General features: G+C 42.7%; 2 long non-coding RNA genes across 2 annotated transcripts in view; one reads left to right on the plus strand and one right to left on the minus strand.

Annotated features, from left to right (window-relative positions):
* Positions 1–24000, plus strand: part of LOC142857898 (uncharacterized) — a 78163-nt gene extending 54163 nt beyond the window's left edge. Inside the window, exon 3 of the long non-coding RNA XR_012911885.1 lies at positions 23177–24000. This is a non-coding gene — a long non-coding RNA (uncharacterized LOC142857898). The remainder of the gene's footprint in view (positions 1–23176) is intronic.
* LOC142857899 (uncharacterized) overlaps positions 1–24085 on the minus strand; it is a 69885-nt gene extending 45800 nt beyond the window's left edge. The window contains exons 1-2 of the long non-coding RNA XR_012911886.1: positions 23986–24085; positions 18916–19284 (exon numbers count right to left, since the gene is read on the minus strand). This is a non-coding gene — a long non-coding RNA (uncharacterized LOC142857899). The remainder of the gene's footprint in view (positions 1–18915; positions 19285–23985) is intronic.
* Positions 24086–27726: the final 3641 nt, after the last annotated feature.

The raw sequence follows: 27726 nt of genomic DNA on the forward strand, positions 1-27726 counted from the left end.
TCTGTTGATATTAAAAGCCTGAACAAAGCCAGGCAGTAGTGGCGCATGCCTTTAATCATAGCACTTGGGAAACAGAGGCAGGCAGATCGCTGTGAGTCCTTGAAAGAAAAAAGCCTGAACAAATAGAGATGTTGACTTAATGAAGGTGTTGGAACCACACAGGAAACAAGAAAATAGGCAAGATTTGGTGGAAGCAGTAGTGTCTTTTGAGAGAAAGAAACAAAGGAACAAATCCACAACAAATGAAGAGTTGGCTGCCACATACCAGTGTCCCCTCCCAGTCACCAGAGAGGCCAAGGCAAGAGGGGAGGGTCAACTAAACTCAGGATTTCAGACTAACCTGAACAATATAGCAAAAACCCCATTGGGGAAAAAAAATAAAAAGAGCCCAACCAAAACGGGCTGTGAAGCTATCACATTCCTGCTCAGTTTTCAATAGTTTATTTACAGATATATTAGATATCCCTCACTGGGCACAGGAATTTACCTCAAGTGTTCGCTCGCTGTTTTACAGCCACCACCATGCCTGTCAAATTACTCCTTAGTGATCTTCTGTCTAATGGTCGGTCCAGAAGAAACCCAGGGTGTTGACGGCTTGAGCCGGAGAGTGAGTCAGACCCCACTCCACCCAGGAGTGAAGCCACAGTGGAGCCTTTCAGAACACAGGTGTGAGTCATTCCGGAGCACTGACCCACACTGTGACATCACCATTACAGCCGGTTATGGGGGCCACCCAGTGGCGGTAAAGTAGTGGTTACATCTGTGTTCAATTGGGTTCTATTAGATTAATCATTGCAAGGTTAACATCTGATACTTGCTTTTTGGATAGGCAGAAACCTTGAAAATAAGCGTGAAAGACTTTGTTAATAGGCTCTGGTAATAGAAAGCTGGGTTCTGATTTTGTTTAGCATGCACTTGTAGACACTGGTGTATCTTACAAGGATTCTCCAATTTTTTTACATTAAAAAATTATAACAGCAAATATCCTTTTAAAAAGCATCTTATAGTTAGTCATAATATGTCCACATAAATATATACATATTATATGTTTATATACACAAAACTGTTCACTACAGTCTATTTTTATTGTTTTTGTTGAGTTTTACATTTCCCCCACCCCTTTTCTTTCCTCCCCTCTCCCCTTCCACCCTCCCCCAGCTCCCATGTTCCCAGTTTACTCAGGAAATCTTATTGGTTTCTCCTTTCTAAGAGAATAAATGTATTCTTCTCTTGGGGTCCTCTTTGTTGTCTAGGTTCTCTGGGGTTGTGGACTGTAGGCTGGTTGTCCTTTTCTTTTTGTCTAATATCCATTTATGAGTAAGTACATGTTATATATTTTTTCTGTACCTGGGTTAACTCACTCAGTGTGGTTTTTTTTTTCTAGTTCCATCCATTTGCCTGCAAATTTTATGATGTCATTTTTTACTGCTGAATAGTATACCAATGTGTGGATATACCACATTTTCTTTATCTATTCTTTGGTTGAGGGGCATCTAGGTTGTTTTCAGGTTCTGGCTATTGCAAATAATGCTGTTATGTACATAATTAAGCAAATATCCTTGTATTATGAGTCTGCATCCTTTGAGTATATGCCCAAGAGTGATATCACTGGGGCTTGCGGTAGATTGATTCCCAGTTTTCTGAGAAACCACCATACTGATTTCCAAAGCAGCTGTACATCTTTGCACTCCCCTTACCCCACATCCTGTTCAACATAAGCTGTCATCAGTGCTTTTTATCTTGGCCATTCTGACAGGTGTAAGATGGAATCTCAGAGTTGTTTTGATTTGCATTTCTCTGATGACCAAGAATGTTGAGCATTTCCTTAAGTGTCTTTCAGCCATTTTAGATTCCTCTGTTGAGAGTTCTCTGTTTAGGTCTGTACCCCATTTTTTATTGGATTATTTGTTCTTTTGATGGCCAATTTTTTGAGTTCTTTGTATATTCTGGAGATCAGTCCTCTGTCCAATGTGGGGTTGGTGAAGACCTTTTCCCATTGTAGGCTGCCTTTTTGTTTTGTTGACTATATTTTTGCTTCTCAGTTTCAGAAGTTCCCATTAGTTAATTTTTGATTTCAATGTCTATGCTACTGAGTTATATTTAGAAAGTGATCTACTGTGCCAATGTGTTCAATGGTACTTCCCACTTTCTCTTCTGTGAGGTTCAGTGTGTTTGGATTTATGTTGAGATCTTTGGACCATTTGGATTTGAGTATTATACATGGTGATAGATATGAATCTATTTGCCTTCTTCTACATGTTGACATCCAGTTATGCCAGTATCAGTTTTTGAAGATACTTTGTTTTTTCCATTTTATAATTTTAGCTTCTTTATCAAAAATCAGGTGTTCATAGGTGTGTAGATTGATTGTCTTTGATTTGATTCCATTAATCCTCCTGACTGTTTTTATGCCAATACCAAGATGTTTTCATTACTGTAGCTCTATAGTGGAGTATGAAGTCAGGGATGGTAATGTCTCCAAAAGTTCCTTTATTGTGCAGCATTGTTTTGGCTATCCTGGGTTTTTGGTTTTTCCGTATAAAGTTGAGTATTATTATTTTGTGATGTGTGAAGAAGTTGGATGGAATTTGGATGGATATTGCATTGAATCTGAGGATTGCTTTTGGTAAGACTGGCATTTTTACTCTGTTAATCTACCTATGGGAGATCTTTCCATTTTCTGATGTCTTCTTTGATTTCTATCTTCAAAGTTCTTGTCATACAGGTCCTTCATTTGTTTGGTTAGAGTTACCCCAAGAACTTTATGTGATTTATGGCCATTGTGAAGGGTGATATTTCTCCAATTTCTTTCTCAGGCTGATTGTCATCTCTGTACAAGAGAGCTACTGATTTTTTAAAGTTAATCTTGTATCCTGCCACATTACTGAAAGTGTTTATCAGTTGTTGGAGTTCTCTGGTAGAATTTCGGGGGTCAGTTATGTATGCTACCATATCATCAACAAATAGTTATAGTTTGACTTCTTCTTTTCCAATTTGTATCCCCCAATCTACATTTGCTGTCTTATTGCTCTAGCTAGAAATTCAGGTCCTATATTGAATAGATACGGAGAGGGTGGATAGCCTTTTCTTGTTCCTGATTTCAGTGGGATTGCTTTGCATTTCTCTCCATTTAGTTTGATGTTGACTGTTGGCTTGCTGTATTTGTACTTATTATGTTTAGGTATGTTCCTTGTATCCCTGCTCTCTCTTAGTCTGTTGTCATGAAGGAGTGTTGAATTTTGTTGAAGGCTTTTTCAGCATATAATGAAATGATCATGTGTTTTTTTCTTTCAGTTTGTTTATATGGTAGATTACATTTTTTTTATGTTGAACCATCCCTACATTTCTGGGATAAAGTCTACTTGGTCATAGCAAATTATTTTTTCTAATGTGTTCTTGGATTCTGTTTGCCAGTGTTTATTGAGTATTTTTGCATCAATGTTATTGAGTGAGATTGGTTTGTAATTCTCTTTCTTAGTAATGTCTTGTGTAGTTTGGGTACAGGGTAATTGTAGCCTCATAAAAAGAGTTTGGCAATGTCCTTCTGTTTCTATGGTGTGGAATAATTTGAGGAGTATTGATATTAGTTCTTCTTTGAAAATCTTATAGAATTTTACACTGGAATCATCTGTTCCTGGGCTTTTTTTTTTTTTTTAGTTGGGAGACTTGATGACTGTTTCTACTTCTTTATCAGTTATAGGACTCTTTAATTTGCTTATCTGTTCTTGATTTAATTTTGGTAAGTGATATTTATCCAAAAATTTGTCCATTTTCTTTAAGTTTTCCAGTTTTGTGAAGTACAGGTTTTTGAAGTATGACCTGATGATTCTCTGATTTTCCTCTGTGTCTCTTATTATGTCCCTCTTTTCATTTGTGATTTTGTTAATTTGGATATTCACTCTTTTTGTCTTCTGGTTAGTTTAGATAAAGGTTTGTCTATTTTGTTGATTTTCTTGAAGAACCAACTCTTTGTCTCATTGATTCTTTGTATTGTTTTCTTTGTTTCTATTTTGTTGATTTCAGCTCTCAATTTGATTATTTATTGCAATATAGTCCTCCTGGGTGAGTTTGCTGCTTTTGTTCTAAAACTTTCAAGTGTTCTGTTAACTTACTAGTGTGGGACTTTTTTTCCAGATTGTTTATATAGACATTTAGTGCTATGATTTTCCTTTTAACACTGTTTTCATTGTGTCCCATAAATTTGGGTATGCTGTGTGATCATTTTAGTTGAATTTTAGGAAGTCTTTAATTTCTTTCTTTATTTCTTTCTTGACCCATTGGTGATTCAGGTGAGCACTGTTTAATTTCCATGTGTTTGTGGGCTTTCTGAAGTTAGTGTTGCTGTTGAATTCTGATGGTAAGTCATGGTGATCTGATAAGATACATAAGGTTATTCTAATTTTTTGTATCTGTTGAGATTTTCTTTGTTACCTTATATGTGGTCAATTTTTGAGAATGTTCCATGAGGTGCTAAGTAAAATGATCTATAGATGTCTGTTAAGCCCATTTGAGTCATGACATCTGTTAGTTCCCTTATTTCTCTGTTAAATTTCTGTCTAGAAGACCTGTCCAGTGATAAGAATGGAGTGTTGCTGATGTGTGATTTAACTTTTAGTAATGTTTCTTTTACAAATGAGGGTGCCCTTGTATTTGGGACACAGATATTCAGTATTGAGAGTTCATCTTGATGAATTTTTTCTGTGATGAATATGAGATGACCTTCTTTATCTCTTTGGTTTAATATTAGCTTGAATTCTATTTTGTTAGATATTAGAATAGATAGACCGGCTTGTCTCTTAAGTCCATTTATTTGGAAAATCTTTTCCTAACTTTTTACTCTGAGGCAATGTCTGTCTTTGTAGTTGAAATGTGTTTCTTGTATGCATCAGAAGGATTGATTTGTTTTTTATATCCTATCTATTAGTCTGTGTCTTTTTATAGATGAATTGAGTCCATTAATATTAAGGGATATTAATGACCAGTGATTGCTAGTTTCTGCAATTTTTGTTTTTATTGTTGGTGGTGGTTGTATTATGTGTGTGTTTCTCTTTTTGGGTTGCTGATGTGGGATTATCTATTACCTGTGTTTTCTTAGTGTGGCTAACTTCCTTAGGTTGGAGTTTTCCTTCTAGTACTTTCTGTAGGGCTGGATTTGTGGACAGGTATTGATTAAATCTGATTTTTTCATGGAGTGTCTTGTTTTCTCCATCTATGTTGATTGAAAGCTTTGCTGGATATAGTAGTCTGGGCTGGCATCCATCTAAGGCTTCTCTAAGAATCTGCATGATGCCTGACCAGGACCTTCTGGCTTTTATCGTTTCCATTGAAAAGTCAGGTGTAATTCTGAAGTTTGGTGGAAACCGATGCAATCTGAAGACAGAATTGCCCCGTTGGTAGAGAACTCTCTGTTTAAGTATCTAGCCAAAGGCTGCCAGGAAGAAACCTGAGCAGCATGGTAAATGGGCCTTGTCACAGGAAAGAAGGCTCAGCAGTGCAGTGGGCAGCCCAGGCTGCTGGGAGAAGCCTCAGTGGCATGGTGTGCCACAGCAATGGCATCCAGAAACTACCCGAAAACCAGGAATTATCTTACCCTCACCCCTGCAGGCACCGGAAAGAGTGACCTTCAGAGCCATACCTGAGCCTGCACCTGGAGGAGAGAACATCTGAGATTTGGGTCCACAAGCACCTGGAGAAATGAAAACCCAAGGCTCTGCCCTGCTTCCACCTGAAAGAGTATTCAACAGAGTCACAGCCCCCAACTACACCAATTGGAGGAAAGGGGACGCCCCCCGAAACACGGGCCCCAACTGTTCTGATTGGAGGAAGAGACGGGTAGACAACAAGGTAAGAATATATTCAACAACATAAAGAGCAATACAGCGCCACTAGAAACTAGTGGTTCTACAACAGGAAGACCTGAGTATCCCAACTCAGATGAAACAGAAGAAAATGACCTTAAAAATGAAGACAATTGAGGCTTTTAAAGAGGAAATGAAAATTTTCCTTAAAGAAGTGGCGGCAAAGACAAACAAAAATTGGAAGAAATCAACAAATACCTTACAGAAAACCAAGAAAAAACAATCAAACAGCTGAAAGGAACAGTTCAAAAACTTGAAAACTGAAAGGGAGGCAATAAAAAAACAACCAAACTGAGGGACATCTGAAAATGGAAAATCTGGGTAAATGATCAGGAACTACAGAAGCAAACCTACACAATAGAATACAAGAAATGGAAGAAGGAATCTCAGGCATTGAAGATACAATAGAGGAAATAGGTTCATCAGTCAAAGAAAATGTTAAATCCAACAAATTCTTAAAACAAATTATCCAGGAAATCTGGGACACCATGAAAAAACTGAACCTAAGAATAGTAGGAATTGAAGAAGAAGGAGGAGGAGGAGGAGGAGGAGGAGGAGGAGGAGGAGGAGGAGGAGGAGGAGGAGGAGGAGGAGGTGGTAGGGGACCTGGGTCTGCCCTTGTTCCTGGGGTGCATTTGCGAGAACAGTTTCTGGTCAGCTAACTAAGCATCCTGTTTGTTTCTGTGCTCTCCCTGCCCCGCCTGGTGATTAGCTGTAGGGCATTGACTCCTTTGTTAATATGGTAATTTCCCACCTCCCTGGGCAGAGGTCCTTGTGCAGCAGTTAGGTACTTAAGGACTTCCCCAAGTCTGAATAAACAGCATTCCGCTGGTCTCCTTTCGAATGACCCTGGACTCTTTGTGTGTTCTTTCAATCTCCAGGCCCTTGCTCGGCTCACATACAGTACAGTGGCGGCGTGCGAACTCTACTGAGGGTGTAACACAAAATCAGGTGTTACAGAAGAAGAAGAAGAAGAAGAAGAAGAAGAAGAAGAAGAAGAAGAAGAAGAAGAAGAAGAAGAAGAAGAAGAAGAAGAAGAAGAAGAAGAAGAAGAAGAAGAAGAAGAAGTCCAGCTCAAAGGCACAGAAATTACATTCAACAAAATCATAGATAAAAACTTTCCCAACCTGAGGAAGGATATCCCTATGAAGGCACAAGCAGCTTACAAAACACCAAGTAGACTGGACCAAAAAATATGTTGCCACATAACAATCAAAATGCTAAACATACTGAATAAAGAAAAATATGAAGAGAGACAAAGGAAAAAGGTCAAATAATCCACAAATACAGGTCTATCAGAATTATACCTGACTTCTCAATGGAAACAATGAAAGCCTAAAGGTCCTGAACAGGTGTCATGCAGACACTAAGCAACCATGGATGCCAGCCCAGAGTACTATATCCAGCAAGACTTTCAATCAACATGAACAGAGAAAACAAGATATTCCACAACAAAACCAGATTTAATCAATACCCCAGACTCTTACAGAGTATTTTTTAAATAATAAGTGTCCAGCAATAAATGGCCAGTTGTTGGATATTATTTAATTAGATTATACTCTATCTGTATAATGAGATGTTATGGAACTCTAAATAAATAAAAAGGTGTGTGTGTGTATATATATATATATATATATATATATATATATATATATGAATGAATATATATTTATATATAGAAAAAATAAATAAAAATGAATGAAAGAAAGAAAACAACATGCTACAATGAGTATATAGTTGGATACTTTGTTGGTCTAAATGACACGGCTTTCAGAGGCACATATATTCGTAAGTAGCTCCCAAGTTGGTGAAACTGTTTGGGAAGGATTAGAAGGTGTGACTTTTTTGGAGGTGTGTCATTTTGAGGTTTCAAGAAGCTCATGGCGGTCCCTGTCTGTCTATATATCATCTATCTATCTGTCTGTCTGTCTTTCTGTCTGTGTGTCCGTCCATCCATTCGTCTGTCTGTCTGTTTTTTCATCCATCTATCTATCTGTCTATCTATCTATCAAAATCTCTCTGCCTCATGACTGTGGATCAAGATATGAGTACTCATATGTTTCTTTGCTTCACCATATGAATTCTAACCCTCTGCAATATTAAACCTAATTAAATTCTTTCTTCTGTAAATTTCCTTGGTCCTAGTATTTGAACACAGTAATAGAAAACTAAGACAGGCACTTTTGTATGAAAAAGAACACTTGGGATGGCAAGATGGCTCAGTGAATAAAGGTACCTGCCATCAACCATGATGACCAGGGTTTAATACAAAGGATTGATAAAAGGCTAGAACAGACATCTTGCAAGTTATTGTCTGACCTCCACACCCAGACAGTGTTTGGAACATTGTGGGAAATCGCTACAGCTACGTTGGCTACTGCAGAGGGACTCATGTGCTTGCTTGTGGAAACATTGTGGGAAATAGCTACAGCTACATTGGCTACTGCAGAGGGACTCATGCGCTGTGGAGAGGGAGTGGTGAAAGCAAGAGTTGTTTGTTAAAGTTAGCTTTTCTGCTTAATGTGGCCTTGAAAATAATCTCTAAAGAAAAATACACAAATGCACTCAGTATTCAGAGATCAAGTCAGTCACCGCATCACCGGTTGCTGAAGCACTTATAAAATGCTTCCAACTTTCCATGAGTAAGGATTCAAGTGACCTGAGGAAATTTCATTGTTAATGTTTCAGGCTGTCATGCTTTCTCCTTAGCACCATTTTCAAGGAGTTTGGAGGCATTCTCATACCAGAGACTTCCTTTCCTAATTCAGACACGCATTGATCTAATTATAAAAGGAAGCCATTAGAGACACCCTATGCCAGTTACTACTCATGCTTGATAAATTGCGTGCCCGGAGGAATGTGAAAAAGCACATCCATAAAAATAGAACGTAATTCACATTGATTAAAACAGCGTGTGCCAGGCAGTCTTTTAGTGGAAGATGAGAAGTGGCAATAAGTATCCAGAAACTTAAAATCTGAGTGTAGGAGATGTTGGGTCCCTGTGAGTTTCAATTACTTGACAAATTTTCATTTTTCTTCCCTTCTTTTCTTTTCATTTCTTTTTGTATTTTGTTGTGTATTGGGTGTGTTAAGAATTAGCAATATGGTGAAAGAATAAACAAGGTCTGCATTGGCTAGCATGGCTAGACAGCAAGCCCACTATGTTCGTATTTTCCTTGCTCCATCTCCAGTGCTGGGTTACAGGCATGCATGGCCACACCTGACTTTTTATATGATTTCCAGTAACCTGAACTCAACTCTTCATGATTGCAGATCAACTTACTTCTAAACCATCTCGCTAAACCCTTAAACCACTATTGATATAGAATAAATGTTTCTTCTGTGTTGTCCTAAGATCATTTCTCCTTCTTTGGTCTAGAAAACAAAAGTATTTCATTATACTACAAGGGCTAATTGATATTAATTTAAATATATGTTTGTAATAGGTATTAGAACTAAGCTTGTCTGTGTACCATACCAGAAGTATCAGCCAATACTCCTGGCATTGCTAAATAGAGCTCTCTGCATCCTCGCCCATCTCAGCAGCTTTCGGGGTTCACTCTCCACTAGGCAGACAGTGCTCATTTATACTGCATGCCCTGGTACTTCTGCTCACGCATCCTGCCCCTGCCCACTTTATGCCACTTCTCACTACCACCTCTGCACCCAGCCTGGCTCAATTCTCCTCCAGCCTCTACAAGATATGCTGGACACGCCCCCCTCAGCCTCCAGTTTTGATTCACCTGTCCTTTTCCTTACCCTACTCCATCAAATAGTGATCGCCCCTGTTAAGCCCTGTTTCTACTCATGTTTTTCTCCTCTCCTGCATCACTGTCAAACACATAACACATTTAACACACGATTTGGTTTGTTACCTACAACCCAACCTCGTAATATGAGCTCCAGGATGGCAGGGGTTTGTTTGGTTTCTTCTCTGTTGTGCCTCCTGAATCTACGAAATCACTCAGACTATTTATGGCTTATCTGTCAGCAGTCATTAATTGCCTGTAGGTCATGAAGGGGTAGGGCCTTCTGAGAATTTCCACATTTTTGTTGGCATGTTAGCTGGTGCTGTAATTATGTAGGTTTTCTTTAGGTGACTATTTTGTTAAGATTCCATGACTGCAGCTTTCCTGTTGTATATAGAAGACACCATCTCACAGCAGATGTCTGGCTCTCCACCTCTTACCACCTCTCTGCCCCTTCTTCTGCAGTATTTCCTGAACCTGTGTGTAAGAATCACGGTGTAGATGCATCATGTGGGGGTGGAAGCTCCACCATCTCTTGTTCTCTGCATTCGAACCAGGTGTGTATTTCTGTAATCACCTCCATCTACCTCAGGAAGGTGCTTTTGTGACGAGAGCTGGGGGCTGCGCTTACCTGACAGTAGGAAGAGAAAAGAGGACCCCCCATTGCCAGTTTTCTGCATGATTACTAACTGCAGTCTGAATGCTTATCCATTGCAAACAAGTAAGCGAGGAATATCTTTCTAATGAAAGGAATCAAAGACACTCAGCTAGAGAGAGATCAGGCTCCTGGGTAGAATGAGTCAATATTGTTATGTGTCATTTTCTTCAATGTTTCTATGGAGTCAATACAAATTCATTCAAATCCCAGAAAATATTTTGTAAATATTAATAAAATAATTCTAAAGCTTATGCCGAGAGGTGATAGACTCTGCATAACATTACGATATTAGAAGAGAATGAAGTTTGAGGGTTGATGGTGGATGAAGGCTGTGAAATTTTGACATACTAGAGAAAAAATGGAACAGAGATTCAGAAATTGACCCATAAAAATAAAATAAACTGATCGATAAAGGAGCAAAGAACAAAGAGTGTCATTTTTCAGTGAACGGTGCTTAAACTATCTGACATTCACCATTCACATGCAAAGAAATCTAGACATAGATTTATACATGTCATAAATAAAGTTGAACAATTTGGATTCAAACCCAAATATAAACTACAAAAGTATATGTTTTTCTAAAACATGAGAAAAACAAAGTGACCCTACATGTGTTGACAAAAATTAAAAACTTTTGTCAAAGTGGTAAGGTAGTTAAAAGACATGCCACACACATACAGAAATTTAAAACTTGTAGCCAAATTATATAAAGAATTCTTACAGATAACTTCAAATGAAAAAAAAATTAAACAAAGCAGGGAAAAGATCTGCTCTCATCAAAGACAATGCACAAACTGACGTTAATTATTTACAAAAATCATTAGAAAGTTTATATCCATTGTAAGTCTGACTTTAAAGATAGGAGAAGTGGAATATAGATCGTTTTCTTTTTCCTCCAAACCTCCAGCAAGGGACCTAGTGTCATATAAACCATCAGTTTTGAGGATGCTTACCATTTAAAAAAATCATGTTTTAAAACAAAAATGTAAGGCATTTATTCAGATCAACAAAGCAGTATGAAATAGTGAAACAGTAAATGCCTTCCATGGTCTATTTTGTTTATTTATTGAGAGGGAAGATATCTTTTGCTGGTTTAAATTCTAAGTTATATCTCAGTTTAAAATAAATTAAGTGAAAGAGTAATCGCATTCTTTTGACATCCTCAGAATATAGCACAGATGTAAACAACGATTTCAGGAAGGTAGTTGAATAAATATCGAAGTTATTTCCTGGGGTGTGTAGTGGTGTGGTGGTTATATTTTTCAAAGCCTTATTAATAAGCAAGCAGCAGGTCTATAGATGAGTTCTCCCTCTGAGTTGGCATCTATCATAAAGAATAATGTGTGAGGCTTGTTTGTGACCTAGCTAATTGTGACATATTGGTAAATACTAGTTTAAGATGTTTAGACATGTCTAAGTGCTTAAAAGTTAGAATATAATGCATATGAAAACAGTTTTATTAATAAAATTCAAATGGATTTTAGGAATGTGTTTAAAAGATATTACATCATTGCATGTCTTGATTGGTTTGAATAGCAATTAATTTGTAAAGCTTTTCCAACAGAACTAGGCCACTATTAATAGATTTTTAATCACTTATAAATTAAAATGCAGAAATGTTATACTGTCCTATGATAAGCCTACACATTCTATTTCTGTAATATTTGTTTCTACCTACATAAGAAGTAACATTATTTGTTAGAGAGTGGGGGAAATTAAAATATGGGTAAAATGTTAGCACATAGAAAGCAATCACTCATAACTAGAGCCAGTCTTTAGAAATTTCATATGCTTTTTTACCTTTGCTATACAGATAAAACCGATTTGAAATGAAAAAAAAAAAGATATGGGAAAATACTCAATATATGTCATCAGGGGATTGAAAATTAAAAGAGACCATGCAACTACTAGGAGAGTTACAATCCAAGGCCCTGTCCAGGTGCTATCAAGGACACAGGCTAACAAAAGCACTCATTCATTGCTGGTGGAAATGCAAACTAGTACAACTACTTTGAAAGATGCTTTGAAAGTTTTTATAAAACTAAAAATAGTCTTAGCATTTGATACATGTTTGCTGTTACTTTTCCAAATGAGTTGACAATTATGTCCATAGTAGCTTTATTCATAACAGTCAAACTGTGGAAGCAAACTGATGCCCTTCAATGGGTCAACAGACACAGCGGATAAGAACTAGATCAATCGGGCCACCAATGAGATTAGAGAGCCTTAAATGTATTTGGTAAGTAAAAAAATATATATCTAGAAAAGATACATACATTCAACAGAAAAGAATCCTTGAATAGGCAAAATTACAGTCATGTTGAAATGAGCGGTAGCTATCAGAGGTTGATGCGGTATGAAGTTGAATCAAGAGACTAGAAGGGATTTTGAGGGCAATGAATGGCTCTGATGGTGCTCTTATCTCCAAAGAAAGAGAAGAAACAGGCAATAAGCACAGTTATGATACAGTTGTCTAAACTCAGAAATGAACACAAAGTGTGAACCTAGTGTGAATTCTGGATTTTAGTTAACAATCCATAATACTGGTTCATCAGCCTAACATATGTGCAATATGAGTGTAAGATGTGAGCAGTAGGAAGTTGTGGGCAGGATATGGAAACTACTTTCTGCTCAATTTTTCTGTAAAATGTCTATGATCATCATACTATTAAATTTATGGTCTTTGTTATAATTCCATTTACATGCATTAATTATGTTATTAATAGTTTTCTTTGTCATATTTTAGCAAATGTATACAATATACCTATCATCAAATCTAGCCTTCTTTTTTATACTCACTCTACCCCATACTCCCCTGCCTTGAGTAATCAGTATTCTAAATTTGGGTCAGCTTTATTTAGCTTCCATATATGAAAAAGAACATATGGTTCATGTCTTTCTGTGCCTTGCTTATTTTACTTAACATAGTTTTCTCTATGTTTTACATCTAGTTTCTGAGCTCCAGAAATGTAGCCAGATGGGACCAGGGAAATGTAACATTTGATTAGGAGAGGCCAAGAAATACAGTCCTTAAACTAAAGGGATGGATATGGGGTCTGCTCAGGTCACTGTGGTCCACAGTTAGGTCTAGCCGATGCCTTCAGACCAGCCCCAGGTGCTGAGTGTATGAAGGGGATGCCGCAGATGTTGGCCAACGCTGAATCTCTTAGACGTCCACACTGGGCTTGCCTCAGGGCTTCTGCTAAGCAGAGGAAGCTTTCCGTTCAATCGTTCATGTGCTATTGGCCCACTTCCAAGTGCTGTCTCTGGTCGCATTACAAAAGCAGGCTGCCAAACGTGATCTGTGCTTCCTGCTCTTCTCCAGATAAATGATCTCATCCCGCGGCCTTGGGAGTGCTAAGAACGGTTGAAGAGAGTGGGGCAGATTTGTACAATCTTTACCACGGGACCTCAAGGCCAGAAGGAACTGCCTTGACCCTGCTTTCACAGGTAGAGACACAAGTGATGGGGGATCCCGGGTAGAAGAGGAGATGGCACCCTGAGTGTTCTCCTGGCAATAGGCCCAGGCGCCAACCCTCGCTGGTCTTGCAGTTTCAGGACATGCCAAATGTTAACTCCAGAAAGTTGTCATACCTCATAAAATTGTCTCTATTACACACTCCCGAGGCCAGCTGTAATATTTTACTATGCCCACCTCTCGGCCTTCACTTAGGTAACTCTCCGCTGTTATTAACAACAGGAGGCCGACAGCTAGAGCCCACGGTGGTTGGATACCACAAGAAGCAAAGACTGGGAGCCCAGAGAATCCTTGTTTAGCTGGGACACCATATGAACATCCCCAAAACGGTTTTCATAGAGTCTGCAGGTTGCGGGTGGCAGTGGTGACTCTAGGGGACAACATCTTGCCCTAGGGTGGGACGGACAAAGCCTAGAACTGCAGGTGACCAGTGGAGAGTTTGCAGGCAAAGAGTGAACAAGAGCTCAAGAAGCTGAAAAGGGCCACAAAGAAACCACATCTCCAGAATTCCCTTCAAAATCACTGGACTAGCTGACTCACAGAGAGAAGGAAACCTTGGAGAGAACCTTGGAGAAGCATGAGCTTCATTCATGGGCAGAGGAAAAGAATCCAAAGTGTTTGTAAATTTATGCAAGTGAGGAATTCTGATTCCCGAAATAACTGAGTAAGGTAGAAGATGGCGGGGAAAGCACACAGGCCTGCAGATGAGAGGGAAGAGAAGGGCGGTACTAATGCCGGGAATCCAGGAGCAGGCAGGTGACTGGGAATGGTGAGAACCGGCTCAGGCAGCAGGAATGTGTTCTAGAGTCCGTTAGAGCAAAGAGGATTCAGCTGTTTGCTCAGCAAACATTGCCAGAATATCTGTACATCCTGGCACCACCCTAAGGACCTCGGGGACAGAGAGAGCAAAGCTGTATGGGAGAGCTCCTCAGACTGAGGAAACAGGCGGGGCTGTCCCTGGGCTGCTGGGAGACGTCCAGGATGCCAGGATGAAGGTCAAAAGGGAAAGGCTGCAGAGGTGGGTCAAAGGAAAGCCTTGGCTGGGACGTGGCTCAGCTGGAAAGGTGCTAACCTACATGACTGAGACTCTGGGCTCAGTTTCAAGCACAGCCATAATCAGGTGTGGTGGTTCACACCTGTGCACCCAGCGCTTGGGAGGTAGAGGCAGGAAGGTCGGTTCAGTGCTAACCTTGGCTACTTAGGAAGCTGAACTTCATTCAGTCTGGGATATGTGGGACCTTGTAACTGAAAGAGGAGGAAGAAAGAGAAAGGCAGGGACTAGGCATGCAGAGTCATGTGACTCCGAACACACCCCTTTACAGAAAAGGTATAAACTGAGGACTTGTGAATGCAGCATACGCAATATCTCTCTTACAGTCTAACACCACCCTGCCATTCTGGATTTTCTGTCCACTTCGCCTGGAAATTATGTGCACACTTAAATCTGCGTGTGGAGGGAGGGAGTTTGTATAGCACTCCACATAATTACAAGGTCTTTTGTTTCTTCAGTCTTTGAACTGTGACTGTACAACCACAGGTCTCTTTATGATTGTTATCTCAGGGACTCTTACAAAATTATTCTAAAACCAGCTTTTCTAGAAAAGTGGGTCCATCTCGTTTGAGGACTACATCATAAGTCACTCCCAAGCAGAGACTTGTAGTCGCACCTCGCTCTTCAGGGAAGTGTTTTCTCTGGACAAAGAGGTTCTCCCTACTCGGAGCCATATGCAAACCCTCTAAGGAGGCAGTGCTAGACAATGCCCTATACAAATGGAGTGTCACGTCTCTTTCAGGGAACGGAAAGACTGGAGCCAGACTACTCCAGTCCTATGCCCTGATTACAGGATTGCACTGCTGTGTTTGCTGTTTCCTATGCAATGGGTCCAGCAGGATACAAGCTTCCTGTGACGAGCCAAGGACACGTTACAGTAAACCCTTCCTGGGTTATACCAGTCACTATATATATAACCCTAGGTTGTTCCTAACCCTTCTTTATCATGAGTCCATTGAGCTCCACAAAAGCATTTCGCCAAGATAATAAACTACAGCACATTGGAAGAAGTCAGTACTGGTGTGTGCGTGACTGCCAAAAGTAGGGCTCCTATAACAGTACTAAGATAGCCAACAATCCTAAGATTTTTCTGCACACTGCCGCCCCAGAGGCCTCTGGAATATCTTCCACCACTGGCCTCACCAAGTTCTCACAAGAATTAAATGAAACCGTTTCAATGAAAAGCACAAGCTTGCTACATTATAACAGACTAATACCCTGGGAGGGGAAATCGCCAAAGAACAGAAAAGGCAAAGTAAAATCTGTGAGATTTAGTGACTGAGGATAGGGAAGGCCAGATGGGAGCCACAATGTCTTCCTGCCATCTGGCTTTAGTGACAAGGAACAGAGCAGAGCCATCATGACAGACTAAGAGACAGGACCAGAGGTTATGAGGAACTATAGGAAAAGTTGGGAAGAGTTTTCTTTGTGGTGAGCTTGCAGGGCCATCTGGACAGAAACTCTGGTGCGGTAATGACAAGCAGACCAAAGCTTGGTGAAAAGTCTTTTGGCCATATGGGTTTGAGCATGCTGTGTAGAGGAAAAGGAATCAGCTATTTGTCTAGCTAACATTTCCAGAGACCCCGCTGCATTCCAGCTCTGCTCTGTGGAACCCTTGCTTCCTGGAAACGGAGGACTAGCTAAAGGAACGTGCCCGTGCTAACAATAAGAGTCCAGCAGACGGAGATGGATCCAAGCCTTGCTCATTGTCCTATAACTGTAAAGAGACACCATGCCCAAGGCAACTCTTCCAAAAGAATCTATTTAATTGGGGCCTGCTTACAGTTTCTGAATGATAGTCCATTGTCGTCATGGTGGGGATCATGGCAACAGGCGTGGTGCTGGAGCAGCAGCTGAGAGCTACATTGTGATCCACAGACAGATAAGGGGGGCGGGTGGCAATGCTGGAACTGGCTTGGGCCTTTGAAACCTCAAAGCCAATGTTAGTTATACATCTCGACCAGGAAGGAAAGTGGGCAGTGGAGAAAGTGAGCGGAAGGGATTTAAAAAAGAGTGAAGAGGGGCCACAGGCCTTTTATGGCATAGCCTCAGAAGTAAGGCTCTGTACTGAGCAGAGGAATCCTTTCAAACAGTTATATATTCCCTGGTGACTAAACATTCAAATATACAATCCCATGTCAGTCATTCTCATTCAAACCACATGAGTATCTCAGGTACATTTATCTCAAGGGCAGATGGAGATACTGTCCCATCCACCAGATCCTCACCTGGGCTTTGGCCTCCTAGCCTCTGCTTCATTAAGAAGCAATGATAAGCAGTGCAGGGGAACCACATCTTCTGCTTGTGCCTCTATGACAAAGCACACAGGAAAAGCGCCACCTTCTGTTTTAGATGCTTGCGAGGCGTCTTTAGTAACTGCTCCGAAGTCCCCTGTTGAGCTTGTCACGTACCACGTTTGTTCACAGGACCCAATTGGGGGAGAAATTGAAGCCAGGGTCTATCCCAGCTGTTTGCCCAAGGCAAGTTAATTCATGACTGAGCTTCCCTTTTTTCGTCCATACAATGTAAAGAGTGCTTTGCGCTGCAGGTCTGGCTGCTAATGTTAAGTAAGATAATACACTGCAGCACTGGGCTGCGAGTCTGCCTGAGACAGTGCAGGAAGCACTGGCTGGGGTTCCTGTGTCCAAATGAGGGCCACATCCATAGTGACGACTGTTCTAACATTCTGACACCTAAAAACTGGTGAAATTAACTCAAATAATGCATCTAACCCAAGATAGTCTTTCTTACTCCTCAAATCTGGTAATTTATACCCTTTCCCCCTAAGCACGCATGCAGCTTTCCATGCATAAGATCCCTAAGGGTTATATTTGCTTGTTTTGTCCTATAACACTGGGCAGTTAATACTAACAGTGCAAACATTTTGGGAGGAGAAGACACAAGGTACGTGCTTCACAGACCATCTAAATCACCAATAAGCTATTGCTATGCTCTCTTTTTAATGTTGTACCCAGGACTTTTTGGTTACTGGCGTGGTGCTGTTGGTACACTTGCCCATGCAAACACCCTCACCCTGATCTATACCCCAGCCCTTAAACTGCATATGTTGTATCAGGTAATAATCAAAATACTCATATTTGTTTTTCTTATCAGCATATAGACCTCATAAAAAGAATTTCAGTTATAGTAGGGAGGCAAAGGCCACTAAACTGATTTCCACTTCCAATCTGTGTGTCTGGCAATCACGCCAGTGGGATTTTCTCAACTATTGAAATCCTGAGTGGTCTTATAAAATTTTACTTTTCCTGGCTTGATAAAAAAATGAAGAGAAATTAAACATGAATATCTCAGTGAATGACCTTGAAAACTGTGTGCCTGTGTGTGTGAGTGTGTGCACGTGTGTATGTGTTTAGTTAAGTACTGATCCATGGCAGACTCTGTGTGTGTGGGGGGGAATAATGTGCACTTTCTATATCTGTGCAAGTATACATTTAGGTCAAAATGAATGAAGAGTTTCTCCCCTGATGGTCTCAAAAGAACCCTTTCAAACTCCTAGGTATTCGTTCAGCCAGGAAGAAGATTATTTGAGTATTATTCCACACTAAACATATGCACGATTGCCATTTGCTTTCTTTAAGCAAGTTCCTTGCATTTTGACAGGGATTTCTTTAAAATGGTCACTTTAAAGTACCTGAGGTTGATGGCACATAGTCACACTAGCTGTATAATTGCTGCAAATGTACTTTGCATTGTGGTGGTAAAGTGCTAAGTGGGGGATAAAGGCCTTCCTCAAGGGACCACAAGTAGAGATTGAGGAGACTTCTTGTTTTTTGGAGGTGCTGGGATGGACACGTTAGGCAAGTGCTCTGTCACTGAGTTACACCCCCATTCCTCAGCACCGACTTCATGACACCTTAGTGGTAATCTGCTTTTAGAGAAAAGACTTAAACATATATACTGCATGGTAAGTTTTCTGTGTTTACGTGTGAGCCGATGCAGGCTTCCAGCTAACAATCTGATTTAAGGGGTTGAGCAGCACAGGATAGAGCCACGAAGTCGCAGCTCATGTGGCGAGCTAGTGAGAGATATGAGCCCTCACAGCAAGGCGGTCGCAGGGCCTTCTGCTACCACACTCACAGCATAGAGGCGGCTACATTTACCTTTCTTTGGCCTGGACTTCACTGGCAAGCACTCCTTTCTTTCCATGGCTGCTTCTCTTTCTTTCCATCGTCGGATCTGTTCCTCCCTCATCTTGTAAAACAAGATCTGCTTCTGCTCTTCGCTGAGCTCTGCCAGCAGGTCAGGGTCTATGAACATGTCTGACAGTATCTGTTTCAGCATGCTTGCTGATAGCAAGAATGTCTACACCTGCAGAAGAAGCTTCTGGAAATGACGTATGCCACCAGCAGGCTGTGACTTGGGCACCTCCACAGACCTTCCCAGAGCGTGGAACACCTGGCATTAGCAACCCACTGGGACAGGAACTCAGCAGAGAGGTTTCTTTCTTAAACGTTGTTCAGTAGACAAACCTGCAAAGAAAATAACAGCCCAAATCAGGCAATAAAATGTACAGATTCTAGAAGGAAGCAGGCTAGTAACGAAAGCCAGGAGGAAACACAATATAGTTTATTATTTCAAAGAGAAAGAACAGAAAAAGCCAAGGTAATGTTTGGCTAAGAGTCTGTATAACCTGTATTCCATAATAGATACTTTATCAGGAAAACCCTAACTTTGAACACGCTGATCTCAGGAAAACAGAAATTTAACAGAGGTTTGTCTGGCTTCCTCCCAAAACATATCAGGGCCTCCCAACTGCCAACAGCATGGGTGAAAAGAACTAACAATAACAACAATAACCAAAGGTCACAAGAGGAAATAAAAATACCCTCCCCAAATTTCAAAAGAAAACATCACATTTGAGAAATTTTCAGAGGAACAGAGCTATTCTCAGCGGAGTCAAAAGAAGGAATAAAATGAAAGCCTGCTGTCCTCCTTCCCCATCTCTCCAGCACTGCACAGATACGACTGTGTGCTTTCTCTGCTGTCCTCCTCCCCGTCTGTCCAGCACTGCACAGACACGACTGTGTGCTTTCTCTGTGTCCTGCTTCCGCATCTCTCCAGCACTGCATAGACACGACTGTGTGCTTTCTCTGCTGTCCTCCTTCCCCGTCTCTCCAGCACTGCACAGACATGACTGTGTGCTTTCTCTGTGTCCTGCTTCCGCATCTCTCCAGCACTGCATAGACATGACTGTGTGCTTTCTCTGCTGTCCTCCTTTCCCGTCTTTCCAGCACCGCATAGACATGACTCAGTGTTTTCTCCTTCACAAAGGACATTTCCAGAAAGCCCTGCAGAGCCAGGAGAGCAGTGCAAGCACAAAAGAGAACACACATGAACATTCTGGAAGATTACCAGTTCTTTCCAGGAACATAATTTAGCGACATAGAAGTTTCAGGCCGGATACTTGGTGGAAGCAGAGGTCACTGGCTTCTGCCTTTGATTTATAAGTTTATCAGGCAATTCCTTCAGAGAGAGGCTGAGGACCTGGGCAAGCCTGGTGTCACAAAAGCAGCACCTCTAGCTCTATTTTACTTAGTTTTATGTGATTTAATGTTTTCTGATGCCAAACCTTCAGACCATCTGTCCATTATATGCGTGCATTATAAATGCACATATAGATACACATATGTATGCCAATCTCAGGCGCTCCACCTTGTCTGAGAAAAGATTTCTCTTTTTCTTGTTAAGCACTTTGTAGACCAACCATGCTAGGTGACTGGAAAGTTCTGAGGAGTCTCCTGATTCCACCCTTCATCCCAGCAGAGGAGCAATGGGATTTGATGCCACTGCATGTGGGATCCTAATCCATTCTCATGCTTTCTTTCCCCACCCATGTCCTGGCCCCAAACTCCTGCACTTTTATCATTAGAGAAAAATCCGCAGTCCTTTGAGACAAGCTTGCTCAGTGGTCAGGTGCTCAGTACCTCGACAGCATTTAGACTCACTAAGTAAGTATTCCTCGTACAACAGGGCCCTGAAGCTCCGCATGCTGTTCCTACCTGCTGCCTAGCCTCTCCCACAGCACTTAAACTCCTGGAATTCAATGGAACACGATACTAAAGGAAGGCTACACAGCACTAAAACAGACACCATGACTGTAACTCTGTCAGGCCTCCCCTGTCAGGGCCCCTAGGTAAGACTTCATACTGCTTTGCAATGGTTTCCCTGGGGTTATGCAATGTAGAGTCGATGTCTTGTGATATTTTGGCTCCAGCACACCCTCACAGAATAGATCAAACCAAGACCATGCTAAAGGAAGAGTTTATAGCAGACATTCTTCTCCCACAGAAAGAATCTGGCTCTTTGGCACACGGGACTCCCAGGTCTTGAGGTAAAGGAGTAAGTACATAAACTACTCTTTGACATTCCGGGGGCATTCATAGACAGCTGTGTTCCGTGACCTCAGAGGCGGATGCCCACAGAACGGGACAGATGGGACAGAGGAGCTCTATAGCCTCTGCTCTAGCCCCAGTCTGTAATCACATGGACAGTATTAGAGGGTCAGAGAGAACTGAAAATCAAGTCTCCAAGAGCCAAGGGTGCATTCCTCTCATCCCTGGCCCAGAGTCCGCGGATCAGAGTCAGCACTTAACTCTCGCAGGCACTCACTTGAACACTTAGCAGCTGTCAGGCCACTCTTGGAGTCCAGTCCCATTTTACAGGTGAGGAAGACAACGACAGCCAAGAGGCCTGGGCACGGAAGTTACTGAATCCACCACATTGACTGACTGCTACAAATTTACTTGCCCAGCCCAGAAGCAGGGTGTGGTTTCACTTTTAACATTTCAAAACAAAGACTAGAAAACCTCCCTGGTTTGAGAATTGCAAATGTGCAGATACCTTAACAAGTGCAAAAGCCCAACTCTAATCAACTATAGATAAGCTTAGAGGAGGCCAGAGAAGAAAACACCCCACCCAGGAAGGAGGCGGAGCTGACTGCCACACTGGCCTCCCTCTGGTTCTCTGCTTGCCTGTTAGATACTTCGTGTCCCCAGTGCCCATTCCTGGCACTCTGTGAAGAGGTTCGCTAACTCCTTTTGTTTTGCCTCGTGCAGCAAACAGGGACTTCAGGCACTGACGTTGATTAATCAGTTTTGTTTTGTGGTTCTGAGGATTAAGCCCTGTCCCTTGCACATGCTAGGCAATTTCTCTGCTGCCGAGCTACAGCTCAGCCCTCGTTTTGTTTTAGACTTCGAGACAGACTCTAAGTTGCCCAGGCAGTTTTGAATATACTCTAGACTAGGCAAGTTTTGGCCTTCTGTATTGACTGCCTCTGTCTCCCATGTAACAGAGATTATAGACCCTGACACCAGGGCCAGCTTAATCATTCTTAAAAAGCAGACAAGGGGTTCCTGGTGTCCTGGAAGAGTACGAAGGAAACCCAGCTAACAAGTGTCTGTGGGTGTTGACTCTGGGCATCAGACTGGACTGATGACTCACTCCAGAGGACTCTCCTCAAGGCTTCCCTGCGGCAGACCCCCAACCCAGCGTGCTCATGGGATACCACAAAGGACACCAGCTCGGACTCCCAGCTTCGCCTCCAGTGATGTCGGGAGGTCAATTGACATCTTTGGACTCAGTTCCCCAATCCATAAAATTAGCCTGGGAATCTTTGTCACTCGTGGACCGTGTCATAAAAATCTACCTTGAAGTTACCGAGACAAGTACAGGAAATAAAAAGGAGGAAATGTACCAGTCGGGGGTTTCCTTACTTTCACTCCGACAGGACACTCACTGCTGACACCCAGAGACCCAATCATGTTTGGGTGTCATTCTGAGTGCAGTTGTTCGAGATGCAACACAAAGCCCAGCTCCTCCAACTTGTTGGTCTTCTGTGCGCCGTTCTTGAAAAGGAGAGATAAGCAGCAACAAGCCCACACCTGTCGCTTGCTCTGAAACTTTCTAAAGAGTTCTAAATTTGGTTAAGTTCCCAGGATGCCTGAAGATCTGGTCTGACTTTCACAAGTTCTGTTTTTTATATAACACAATTGTGTTTGTAATTAATATGGAGCCTAATAAATAATAATAATAATAATAGCCAAACGACAGCCCAATCTATCATAAAAATACTGTGGTGTGTATACCAAGCATATCCCTAAAGTTAAGAACTAGTTTAAATTCGATTAACTTTTAAACATCTACATCATTCTTCAGGCTTTGGGTTTTGTTTTGTTTTTTTTTTTTCAGTTTTTTTCTTATTCGCTTCTATGATGATTTTGAGAATAAAATCAATTGCAAGTGGGGAAAGCTGTTAGATGCTTTGTAAATGTTCTCAAGTACCTAGAAAGTCGCGCCACATCTTCACTTAAGTATGTATTAATTAAATTTTAAAATTATAAATAATTACACTTCTTTTTACAGAGGCAAAGAGAAGCTTGTTGGAGAGCTGAGGAAGGAGCAGTTACACTGCTCCTGTGGGACCACAGGGAAGAGCTTGAGAAAACCTACAAACACCTAAGACCCATGAAGCCCTGGGACAGGAGCGGCCCGGGATTGGCTCAGCTGTCTGGAGCTGGGTTCTGGATTGACCCTTGATCCAGAACCGCAGGGAGGGGACACCACTCGCCCCTCCCTGTACCACGTGGGGGCGCCAGCGCTAGGGTGTCCCTGCACCGGAATGCGCTCGTGGAGTTATGCGTGGGCTGAAACCGGTTTCCAGGGCTCTCTGTCTGGAAGGTTTCCCGGTCAGGAGAGACCCCTGGATCGGTGCTGATTTGCCGGTACTGCGGCCGGGACCCAGCAACTGCAGCGGACCCAGACCCTCGGAGGTGGCTTCTGTCGGTTGCACCTGCCCCAGACCGGTGTAAACACTCACCGCGTGTGCACACACACTGCCCGGACGCCACAACTTCCCCCGAAAGGCGCCAAGTCGCCACCGATTCTCCTCCCACTGGAGGCACGCGGCACATCGATCACAAGCTTCCCCTATCCTCCGGCCACTACTCACCCGGCCGAGGCTGCAGACACAGGACACCGGACACCGGCCGCCGCCGCGATCGCCGGTTCCGCTGGGCACCTGAGCCCGCCCTGTGCACAGTGTAGGAGGCCCCAGAGGGACAGACGCGGGGGCCAAGGTCTCACCACCCTTCTAGCCCTGACCCCTGTGCTATTCCCCTCGCGCTGGAGACCCACCTCCCGAGTCCTACTGCCCGCTCACCCGGGTCACCTACCTGCTTAGGACCCTGAGCAAGGTGGCCCAAGCACCTGCCACCTTCAGATTGCCTCCAGCAGCTGTCCGGGAAAAGAAGGGAGGGTAGGCTGGGCAAACACTAGGGCCCAGAAGGACCTCAGCGTCCAGCTCAGAGCCCTGGCCCGCCCCGCCGCGCCCACATGCCGGGGTGAGTGACTGGGCGCTCCCTCCGTGCCCCACCCGGGTGCTGGAGACGCTCCAGGGCCACTAGGCTAGGCTTGACTGCCTCAGTTCAGCAACAGTGAGGCAATCAATCCTTGGTTAACCCAGAGCGCTGTCTGTATTCTGGGATGGTTTGTCCCGCCATCTCAGAGGAGTTCAAGGGACTTACTAGAACAGCCTGGCCCTCTCCAAACTCCACTTGCTAGGTGGAGGCCGCGGAGGCGGGCAGGCCCTTCTGGGACCTTGGGTCCCGCAGGCCAAGTTTGTTCTCTTCACTTTTGCGCCTGCAATTCCACAGCTTGCTTTCCCCTTTCTCTTTTGTTGACATTAAGTAAATTATCAAACTCTGAGGCATGTGTTACTCCAGGTGTGGCACGATCAAGGAGGAAAGCTTAGTGGAGTGGAAAGGTGAACAGGCCTCTTCTGTAGGAGAGGAATGTAAGGGATGTGTGGAGGGAAACAGCACTGGCTGGAGGAGGGAAGACCTAGGACCACCATCTGTGGGTACTGAGAAGCGCTATAAACAAGAAGCATGCGTGACTTTATGCAGCCTATCCAGTCAGTTTAGAAGCCTGATGTGCTGGCCCGTGTTTGTCTTAGGCTTTCTGAGCTGCAGAAAACCTTAATGCAGGGCTTAGTCTCCTCCGCTGCATTGAATTGCATGTGAGGATCCATGGCCCAGGGCTTAGTTTCTGCTAAATTAAATTGCATGTGAGGTGCTTTAGAATGGCCTGTCTGCCTCTGCATCATGGCTGCATCTGCTCAGCCAATGTCCTCACACTCCCTGGATGGAAACTAAGGAACTGGCCCATCAGCCAGCTAAGTCTCATGGGACACTGAAGTTATCATCGGTTTTTGTCTTCCACATTCATTCTGTCTCCCTGTCCTGACAAGCCAGTCAAACAGCAGCGTTCTCGCTCCCCCATTAGCTTCGCAGTTTCCCACTCAGGGTAGGAGCCGGGTCTGGCTCACTCTGCTGTCCTGAGAGTTAAGTGAGACAATGCATGCAAAAAGTGCTCAGAGCACGGCTGGCTAGCAAGTTCGAATACATGCAAAGTGCTCAGAGCACAGCTGGCTAACATGTTGGAATGCTCACTGCATGCCAGAGACTAACCCTAACCCTAGCCTTTGCACAAAGTATTCAGAAGAGTTTCTGGCATGAAGTAATTATTCAAACACAGTAGCTCATATTATTCCATACCACATGCTATAATCTCATGTCCCCAACATTTCATACCAAGACTATGAATTATGTCTTCCAACTTACCTCAACTCTAGGCTGTCCCCAGCCATCCTAGTCAAAGCATGCACCAGCTGTACCAGCATTGGCCTGTGTGCCCAGTAGAACATAGCAGAAGTGATGATATACTATTTCCTAGGTCAGTTTCTGGTAGAGGCAAAGATTTGTTATTCCAGCACTCAGGATGCTGAAATAGAAAGATAGCAGTTCAAGGCCAGTGTAAGCTACTTAGTTGCAGTGTGACCCTGGACTCAGAGAGAAAGCATATCTAAAAGCAACAATGAAAAAGAAAAGTCTGTAGTTCTGTCTTTGTCTGTCTGACTCTTCCCCCACCATCCAGTCTCCTTCACCCTCTGTGTCTCCCATACCCTTAAAACATTCATGCTGAGAGATAAGAATGTCCATATCAAGTGATCCATTGGAGAAATCCATCCATTGGAGAAATCCACCCGGAGGGACGCTAAGGAAAACCCACACAAGTTATCTTGGGAGATCCTCAGCTGCCCTCATGCTTTTCAGCAGCTACAACATAGGCCTGCAGCTTCACTGAAAAGTTGGGATATGGCTTACTTAAGCCACTCCCAAACTCCTGATCTGTATATACTTCAAGACAGGTCATTGTATTGTATTGTATTGTATTGTATTGTATTTTAGTAAGTCAGTAATTTGGAGGTAGTTTGTTACACAGAAGTGAATAACCAATGCACCCTCTCACTGGACTTCTTTCTAACCCATATTTAATAAGCATTTATGTACAGAAAATGCCCTGGATTGTTTATTTAAACACTGAGCCCACATCTCAGCCCAGAGCTATGAAATAGAACATTGCAGGGCCCCGGCATCTGCACGTCCAATAAGTACCTCAGGTGATCCAGTCTAAGGCAAGGCCTCGGACCTGTGTCCCAGGTCGTCCAGGCCGAGAGTGGAGCTGCCGAGTTACTTCTTTACATAAACAATTGATCCAGCTCTGACCCACCATTCAGTTGCTGAAGCAATTTCAATACCTGCCCTCTCTCCTGTCGGAGATTAAGGGCAAACTGCTGGCCACCTTGTACAACCAGGACAGCCCAACACTGAGCTCTTCAGCCTCATGGCCTTGCTGCCGGATACCCTGCCTTTGTGTGATCTGCTTTGTTGCGAGCCTTAAGCCCCAGCCTCCGCAGCTGCATACTGGGTCCACTGTCTAAGACACCTTACTCTAGGACACAGCTTCCCTAAGTGTCTCGCCTCCCCTGAAGTGTCAACCTTTCGGATATTTCTTCGCTTTCCCCTCTTCCTCCCACTCAGAAACAGTCCTTATTGCACTCATTAATTTCAAATGTAGCAACTAACACACCTGGGAGACATTTCATGAACACCAGGTAGGGGTTGGGCCGTGTGGTGACAGTTGAGAGACCGCAGAGTCCCTGGCTCAGGTCCCTGATACCATGACACTGCCTACATACAGGACCTACATACAGACTTCAGATCTCCCTTAAAACCTTGAATGTCATCAGTGCCTTGATGGCCAGAACTAATACCTAGGGTAAGCACCGGTATCCAGAACCTGGGAGATGAGTGAATGCCAGGCCAAATGAACACAGACCGAACACAAATATGGTAACGATTTACTCAACGCGATTTCCATTGTCCCTCTTTATGCCTTGTGCCTCTTTCCTGTGCTTGTTACAAACTCTTCCTTCTGGCATTTGCATTTGGTTGAGGACCTCATGGGTGGCTCAGGACTGCCCAGGACAGCACAGAGTACAGCGTGAGGCCAGGCACAGAGATTAGGATATGTAAGGCGACCCCTGGAGTAGTGCAAAATGGAAACCCTGTTGTATCCAGGAAGATAAAAACATCACTTAGTCATTTTTCTAAATTAAACAGTTTATGTTTAAGTTGCCCAGAAAATGGAAGTTATCCTTTCTATATAAAACACAATAATAAACACCAATAATATTTCCCTCTCATAGTGTCTTCCCAGCACTAGACAACTTCCATGAACTCTTTAAAATATGAGGTCTATTTGTCTCACACTGAATGTGAGTTAGACAAGAAAAAGAAATACCAAATATTTTAGATTTGCTGAAAACTGATTAAATCTTAAACTAAACCATAATCAGTTCATCAGTCTGAAACAACAATATTGTAAACCAGCTGTTGTCAGCTTTCTGTCTGCAGTTAGATGGCATGTTGGGGCGGGGCTTTCCCCCACGGTCATAAAGAGCAAGATCAACTGCTGGCTTTTCGTCCCCTTATGAAGTCGGTTGTCTGCTTCTTTTTCCGTGTGCTTCCTTCACACGCTCGTCTTCTCAAGCACCTGGTCTAATTCGTCAG

Source organism: Microtus pennsylvanicus, chromosome 9 (genome assembly GCF_037038515.1).
Source record: "Microtus pennsylvanicus isolate mMicPen1 chromosome 9, mMicPen1.hap1, whole genome shotgun sequence".
In the NCBI taxonomy this organism is placed as follows: Eukaryota; Metazoa; Chordata; class Mammalia; order Rodentia; family Cricetidae; genus Microtus; species Microtus pennsylvanicus.